The following is an 8,482-nucleotide window of genomic DNA, read 5'->3' as shown; positions in this document are numbered from 1 at the left end:
TTCCATATTCTCTCTCCATTCCCTTTCTTTCAAATCTCAGCCTGCCCCAGACACATCCTCTTCTAGAAACCTGAAAGATTGCAAGCTGGCAGGGTGTGTTTTGACTCCTGCAAACTCATGTTCCCTACCATTGTACTTCCACTTCATCGAAGCCCTTGGTCGAACTATACTCTACCTTAGCAGCAATGTTAAGAAAGTTGCCACTGAGTAATAAACGTCATGTTGCTTCCTTTTCTTGCGTTTGGTTTCTGGGAAGTGGAAAACCTTCCATCTTTTCCTCCATTAAGTTGGAAACTTCTGGTAGCCAGATGCAGTAGAACTTCTTTGGGAACTACTACTACTCAAGAGGGAGATCAAGATTCGTAATATGGTATGGTTCACATTCTTCCTTAAAGTGTGCTTGAGATTATGTTTTTTTTTTGTTTTGAGAGTATGGCTGATAGCTAGTTTACTAAGTATTTGGGAGGGTATAGTAGGCTTCAAACTATGCGTCAAGGGCTTGGGTAAATAGATGCTAAACATGTTGAACATGGTCCTTGTCCCACTTGGGCTTCACCATCTAAGTAGGAGGGAGGAGAGGTTTTGAATCCCCATATTACAGATGAGGAAAGTGAGACACAGGGAAGGTCCAAGGCCACCCAGCAGGCAATTGGCAGAGCCAAAATTAGAACCAGGTCCTCTGACTCCCAGGCTTATGCTCTTTCCACTAGGCCCTGCTGCCCCAAGACTTTTGCCATTGGCCTAATTTTTTTACCAATTGCTGAAGAAAAAACTGGAAGCAAAGAACTTCCAGTTCCAGCAAACTTCCAGCGAACTTTTATGATGGAAAAGTCCTGATTTCTGAATCAAATTGAAAAGAAAACCTAAAATCAGAAGAAAATGGTCCTTTGAATCAGACGTGTACAAAATATATACATAGCCGAGTATGAAACAAGCACAAGGAATTCCTCACTTCCAGAATACTTAAGCTTGAACTAGTGCTAACACGTGCCACCTATAATTAATAAGGTGATGAATTAATGATTACAGTATATCTTCTGAGCCCTCAAGACTGCAGTGCTTATGGTGTGCCATAAAAGAAGATAGGAATATCCCAGCCAAATAGACATGAACTGATAATTTCCCCTTGGTTGTTCTGAAGATGCCTATTGAATTCAACATCATATTTCAAACACAACTTTAATACAATCCGAACAACTGAAAGCGTATTCACAAGAACTCAAGAAATATGAAAGCTTGGTGCCCCCTGCATGTGATATTTGGCATTGATGTGTATGGCTTGCGGAGGAAAAGTGAACTCCGGATTTGATCCTGCAGAGCATTATAGCTGGATAAAACTTCCTGAAAATTATCTTATTTGGTTCTCTCAAAGCTGCATTCAGTATACCCTGCCCAACAGTTTGGCTTGTGTGAAAATTACTGGGATGCCAATAAATCACTATACTTTTCCTTTCCAGTGGCACAATTTATCCCGAGTTGCAATATTAGGCTCCACTTCTCGAGCTATCGTATTCTGCATCGGCATTGTTCGACTTGTCGTTCTCCTTTGACTTGACAGTCAAGAATGGAAATTGTTTGTTCTAAAGATATAAACAGCAGCAGCAACGGGACCACTGAGTGGGCAAGCTCACTCACTGCAAGCTTCTAACTGCACTTCTGTGTTAAAACAAGAGCAACAAAAACAAAATAAGACCTGTCTGTGAAGTGTCAAAATTAGGCTCTCTCCACAGCTTTCTTGGAAATTATAAAAAGTTCATTTTGAAACAGTGACATCCACTTAAAGTAATCTCAATTCTACCACATTTTGAAAGGCAGTGTTCCACTCTGTGGGAACACTGTGGGAACAAATTCCACAAACACAAGGCCTCTGCCATCCCCATCCTCTTTGCTTCTTCCTATTTCCATGCACCTAGACTGACACTTCAAAAGCTGGGAAAATTGAGTTTGATGAGCACTACTTATTTATTTGTCATACTGAGGAAATTACAAAGTTTCTTTGGCTCCCCACAAGATCAATGAATCAATTAATTGTATTGATTGAGCGCTTGCTGTGTGCAGAGCATGCACTAAGCGATAGGGAGAATACCTGGCTCTCTCGAAACAACATGGTCTCCCCTGATGCTCTCATTCATTTATTCATTCATTCAGTTGCATTTATTGAGCGCCTACTGGGTGCAGAGCACTGTACTAAGCGCTTGGAAAGTACAATTCGGCAACAGATAGACAATTCCTACCCAACAACAGGCTCACAGTCTAGAAGGGGGAGATAGACAACAAAACAAAACAAGTAGACAGGCATCAATAGCATCAAAATAGCTTGACTAGCATCTGCTCTCTCCAGAGGGGCCCTCTTCTTTTCCCACTCCCACAGACTCACTGGGAAAAGAGGAGGTGTTGGCTTCCTTCTTGTGCCCCACTGCTGCTTTTGAATCATCCCAACTCCCCCTTCCCTTCCTTTCCCTTTCTTTGAAGCCCATATCATCCACCTCTACCACCCACTCCAGATTCTAGTCACAGTCATCTACTGCCCCCCTGGTCCCACCTCCAACTTCTTTAACCATTTTGATCCCTTTCTCACATTCCTTCTCTCTTTCTCTATGCCTCCATTGATCCTTGAGAACTTCAATATCCACAGAGATAATAATGTTGGTATTTGTTAAGCGCTTACTATGTGCAGACCACTGTTCTAAGCGCTGGGGTAGATATAGGGTAATCAGGTTGTCCCACGTGAGGCTCACAGTTAATCCCCATTTTACAGATGGAGTAGCTGAGGCACAGAGAAGTGAAGTGACTTGCCCACAGTCACACAGCTGACAAGTGGCAGAGCCGGGAGTCGAACCCATGACCTCTAACTCCAAAGCCCAGCCTCTTTCCACTGAGCCATGCTGCGCTCTTGATGGCCCCTCTGTTGCCCGCCTTTTATCACTCTTCAACTCCACTGACCTCCTGCTCCATCCCACATCCCCTACTCACCAACTTGGGACACACACTCGATCTCATCATCTCTAACCAATGCACAATCTCTACCCTCACCAACTCTGAAATCCCTCTATCTGACCACAACCTTCTCAATTGTTTCCTCTCCCACACTCCTCCTCCCCCTAAATCTGTGCTATTCTCCCTCAAAGGCCTCCAATCTCTCGACCCCATCCAGCCTTTTCAACTCATCACTCCCCATCTTGCCCCCGTGCCCAATCTACCCACTCTTGATGAGCAAATAGATGTTCTCAACACCACCCTTTCTACTGAACTCAACTCACTCACTCCCCTATCCCTTCGTTGATCTCATACCACTAGCCCTCAGGCCTGTATCAGCTGCACAGTATGCCTCCTTTGCTCTTATGCTCGAGGAGGACATCCTCAGCATCTTCTACCCAAAACAGAGATTCCCCCACAGTAAACCCTGTCTCTCAGCATCCTCACCCCCCCACTGGTCCCCAGATGTAATTCCTCTCCTTCAGCATCCTTGGCCCCGCACATTGGCCCTCAGCTATAATATCTTTCCCTCATTTTTCTGGCCCCAATACAGACCCCCAGGCTTTTACCTGTCTCCCTCATTAACCTTATCCCCTCAGCATTCCTGGCCCCACCCAGTGGTCCCCAGGCATTTCTGCTCTCCCAAATTACCCTTGCCCCATCCACCAGTCCCCAGTATACACCTTCTCCCTCATTATCCTTAACCCCAGGAGCAGTCCCCAGGTGTAACACATTTCCAACAGCATCCTCGGCCCCACCCACCAGGTCCATTTGAATCAATCAATCCTATTTAATGAAGGCTTACTTTGTGCAGAGCACTATAGTAAGATCTTAGGAGAGTGCAATGTAACAATATATCAGAGTTGGTAGACACATTTCCTGTCCACAACTAGATTACAGCCTAGAGGGTGCAAATCCCTCATAATTCTCTGCCCCAACCACCAGTCCCCAGGTGCAAACCCTCTCCCTCAGCATTCTATGCCCCGCCCACCAATCCCCAGGTGTAAATATTCTCCCTCACTATGCTCTGCCCCACCGCCAGTCCCAGGTGGAACTCCTTTCCCTTATTATCCTGGGCCCCAACCAGCCGTCCCCAGAGTAACCCCTCTCTCTCAGCATCCCGAACCACCCACACCCAGCCATAACACCTCTCCCTATTTATGCTCTACCTCAACCAGTCATCCTCAACTGTACATCTCTCCCTCATTATCCTCTGCCCCAACCACCAGTCCCAAAATGTAACTCCTATTCCTTCATTATCCTCGGCTCCACCCACTCTCAATGTAACGCCTCCTGCTCAGTATCCTTAGCCCCACCCACAAGTCCCCAGGTGTAACTCTGCTCTCTCATTATCCCAGCCCCCAGGCACAGGTCTCCAGCTGTCACCTCTCTCTCTCTCTCTCTCTCTCTCTCTCTCTCTCTCTCATTATCATGGGACCCACCCACCAGGCCCCAGCATGACCTCTGTCCCTCATTATTCTCGGTCCTGGCCTCCTGTTCTTAGGTGTAACACTTCTCCCTCAGTAATAATAATACTACTACTAATGATGAAGGTATATGTTAAGCCCTTACTATGTGTCAAGCACTGTTCTAAGCACTGGGGTAGATACAAGGTAATGAGGTTGTCCCACGTGTGGCTCACGGTCTTCATCCCCATTTTACAGATGAGGTAACTGAGGCACAGAGAAGTTAAGTGACTTGTCCAAAGTTACACATCTGATAAGTGGTGGAGCCATGATTAGAACCCACGACCTCTGACTCTCAAGCCCGTGCTCTTTCCACTAAGCCATACTCCCTCACTATCCTCAACTACATCCACTTGTCTCCAGGGATCCTTTCTCTCCCTCATTGTCCTCATCTCGAACCACCAATCCCCAGGTGGAACACCTCTCCCTTATTATCCTTGGCCCCAGCCACGGGTCCTCGGTGTAACCCTTCTCTCTCATCATCCTCGGCCCTACCTCTGCTCTGATCAGTGTTCGAACTGCTGCCACTCTCAAAAAGGTGTAACATAGGGAACTCAGAGAGAAAAGCTCTCTCCAAGTCAGACACCTTCAATCCCACCCCCTCCCCGGAGGGCTCAGCACATGGCTGCATGTCCATGTACTGAGCATGGGGTGCTTACATGGGTGAAGCTTTAACACGTGTTCATTGGCATATGCCTGCCTCAAGCAGACAGTGTCAGAACTGGGGAATAACATCTTTTCTTTTTTCCTATGGGCAGCAGCCTCAGCCCTAAGATCGAGTATCACCTCCCCCTTACTCCCTTGCTGCATGAATGAGGCATTTGGAGAAATGTCAAATAACAAAAATCTCTTCCCTGACCTGCAAGAGTTTCGACTGAAGACAGACTTGGGCGGCTGTTATTGGGTCTTTCATTGCACGAATAGTTCTGAGATATGTGGGCTGGGAGATCTGCACTGGACCTCTAAACTGTCCTGCAAACCGTGAAAGACAGTAATAGGTGGAATAGCAGAGAGAGGACCAATTGTAGGCTTCTTCTCCTCTTCCGCCAGTCACTTTCCAAGCCGAAGGATACTGACTAAAAGCGAGTGGTGACCATCTGAAGTCACTGATATTTGAAGAATATTTACATCTCAGTACTGGGTAGCCTGAACCAGGTAAAATGGAATTCTCTGACAGGGAATCGAACCCAGGCCATGACAGTGAAAGCACCAAATCCTAACCACTAGACCACAAGGGAAGATGGAAGGAAACTGGCAACCAGATTACTGACATCCCTCACATAAGGTGATGTAAACTGACTCTGCTCCTCGGCGGGGATGGAAACCTGCGTCAGGCAGCCTACCACTCAGGCAGCCTACCATCCAAAAATAAGGCTGTTCTAGGCCAATGACTCACTGATGGACAGTGAACGCTGGGCCCCAGCTGGTGCCTCATTCCCTCATCTCCCTGACTCTCGGTGTTCCATTTCCTGTCCAATTCCTGAAAAGTTGATGTAACGAAAATTAGGGAGATGTGACACAACCTCCTGCCATAATAATAATAATGTTGGTATTTGTTAAGCGCTTACTATATGCAGAACACTGTTCTAAGCGCTGGGGTAGATACAGGGTAATCAGGTTGTCCCACGTGATGCTCACAGTCTTAATCTCCATTTTACATATGAGGTATCTGAGACACAGAGAAGTTAAGTGACTTGCCCACAGTCACACAACTGACAAGTGGCAGAGTCGGGATTAGAACCCATGACCTCTCACTACCAAGCCTGGGCTCTTTCCACTGAGCCACCCTGCTTCTCAGAACAGGGCGAGGGGGTTGGGGGGTTGGAGCCAGAGGGTGAACTGGAGGAGTGCAGGTGGAAGCCTAGCCTCGTATGGATAATTTTAATGTGGTTTGTCTGACCCACAACAGCAAGCAAGGCAATCCCGACCCAAGGGCGCAAACTTCCAAATTGCCACTCACCATTGGCTTTAAAGCTCTCCATCACCTTGCCCCCAGCTACCCCACCTCCCTTCTCTCCTTCTACTACCCTGCCTGCACACTTGGCTCCTCTAGTGCTAATCTCACTGTGCCCCATTCTTGCCTACCTAGCCCACATCCTGCCTCAGGCCTGGAACAACTTCCCTCTTCAAATCTGCCAGACAATTATTCTCTACCCCTTCAAAGACTTTTTGAAGGCATATCTCATCCAAGAGACCTTCCCAGACTAAGACCCTCTTTTCCTCATCTCCCACTCCCTTCTGAGTCGCCTTGACTTGCTCCCTTTCTCACCCCACCATCTCTCAGCCCCACAGCCAGCATGTATATATCTCTAATTTTATTTATTTGTATTGATGTCTGTCTCCCCACGAGGAGGAGGAGGAGGAAGAGGAGGGGAGGTGGAGGGCACCATATATGAAAATAATTCAGCCCCTTGGTCTTGAGATTGGTAAACTAGAAAGGACCCCCTCACGGCCTCTGAGATCAATCACAGGATTGTCATGCAAATCACACCCCTATCAAGGCACGGTAAGGTGTAGGGTCATATGTGCCTCTAACGGTAACCCTCCCATTTTATCTCAAGTCCCCACTCCACCCCAAACTAGCTCCTGGAACGGGGACACACACACACACCCGTTGAAAAATTTAGTCGAGTAATCTGCACAACCCTTCATGCCCAGTTTATGATTAGTGTCTCATGCTGAGTCTCTCCATTCAAACTCCTGACACTTGTACCTTATGGGAAGAGAGATAACGCCATCCTACTCACCTGTCTGTGAAACTCCAGCTCAAAGGGTAGCTTATGGGTAGAAGAAGGCTGAGGTAGCATTTAGCAGCTGCTTTTCTCATCATTTCCTCCCCAAAGGGTATGATTAGTGTGTATGGGGGAGGGGTGTGGGCAGTTGGGGGGAGCGCATGCAGTGGCATGAGGATTGCTGAGCATTAAATCACTCTGACCCTCCAGCTGGGAAGTCTTTGGAAATGCCCAGACTCCCCTCCCTGCTCTCCAACAGTCTGGGCCTTAAGAACCTAAAGACAATTCCCAACGAGGCAGAGATCCATTCATTCAATAGTATTTAATGAGTGCTTACTATGTGCAGAACACTGTACTAAATGCTTAGAGAAGCAGCATGGCTCAGTGGAAAGAGCCCGGGCTTGGGAGTCAGAGGTAATGAGTTCGAATCCCGGCTCTGCCACTTGTCTGCTGTGTGACTGTGGGCAAGTCACTTCATTTCTCTGTGCCTCAGTTACCTCATCTGTAAAATGGGGATTAACTGTGACCTTCACGTGGGACAACCGGATTACCCTGTATCTACCCCAGCGCTTAGAACAGTGCTCTGCACATAGTAAGCACTTAACAAATACCAACATTATTATTAAATGCTTGGAATGTACAATTTGGCAACAGATGGAGATAACCCCTGCCCAATAACGGGCTCACAGTCTAAACGGGGGAGACAGACAGCAAAACAAAACAGAACAAAACAAGAAAATATCATCAAGATAAATAGAATCAAGGAGATACACACCTCATTAACAAAATAAATAAGGTAATAAATAATATATACGAATAAGCACAGTGTTGAGGGGAAGGGAAGGGGGAAGAACCGAGGGTGGGGGGGGAGGGAGAGAGGAGCAGAGGGAAAGGGGGGCTCAGTCTGGGAAGGTTTCCTGGAGGAGATGAGCTCTCAGTAGGGCTTTAAAGAAGGGAAGAGTTAGTTTGGCAGATGTGAGGAGGGAGGGCATTCCAAGACAGCGGAAGGACGTGGGCCAGGGGTCGACAGAGGGACAAGCGCGAACAGGGGACAATGAGGAGGTGAGCAGCAGGGGAGCGGAGTGTACGGGGTGAGCATTAGTAAGAGAGAAGGGAGGTGAGGTAGGAGGGGGCAAGGTGATAGAGAGCTTTGAAGTCAAGAGTGAGGAGTTTTTGCTTCGTGCGAAGGTTGATAGGCAACCACTGGAGGTTTTTGAGGAGGGGAGTGACATGCCCAAAGCGGTTCTGTAGGAAGATGATCCTGGCAGCGGAATGAAGAATAGACTGGAGTGGGGAGAGACAGGAGGA

This window comes from Ornithorhynchus anatinus, chromosome X5 (assembly GCF_004115215.2).
Source record: "Ornithorhynchus anatinus isolate Pmale09 chromosome X5, mOrnAna1.pri.v4, whole genome shotgun sequence".
NCBI classification, from domain to species: Eukaryota; Metazoa; Chordata; class Mammalia; order Monotremata; family Ornithorhynchidae; genus Ornithorhynchus; species Ornithorhynchus anatinus.
This window is presented reverse-complemented; position numbering follows the sequence as displayed.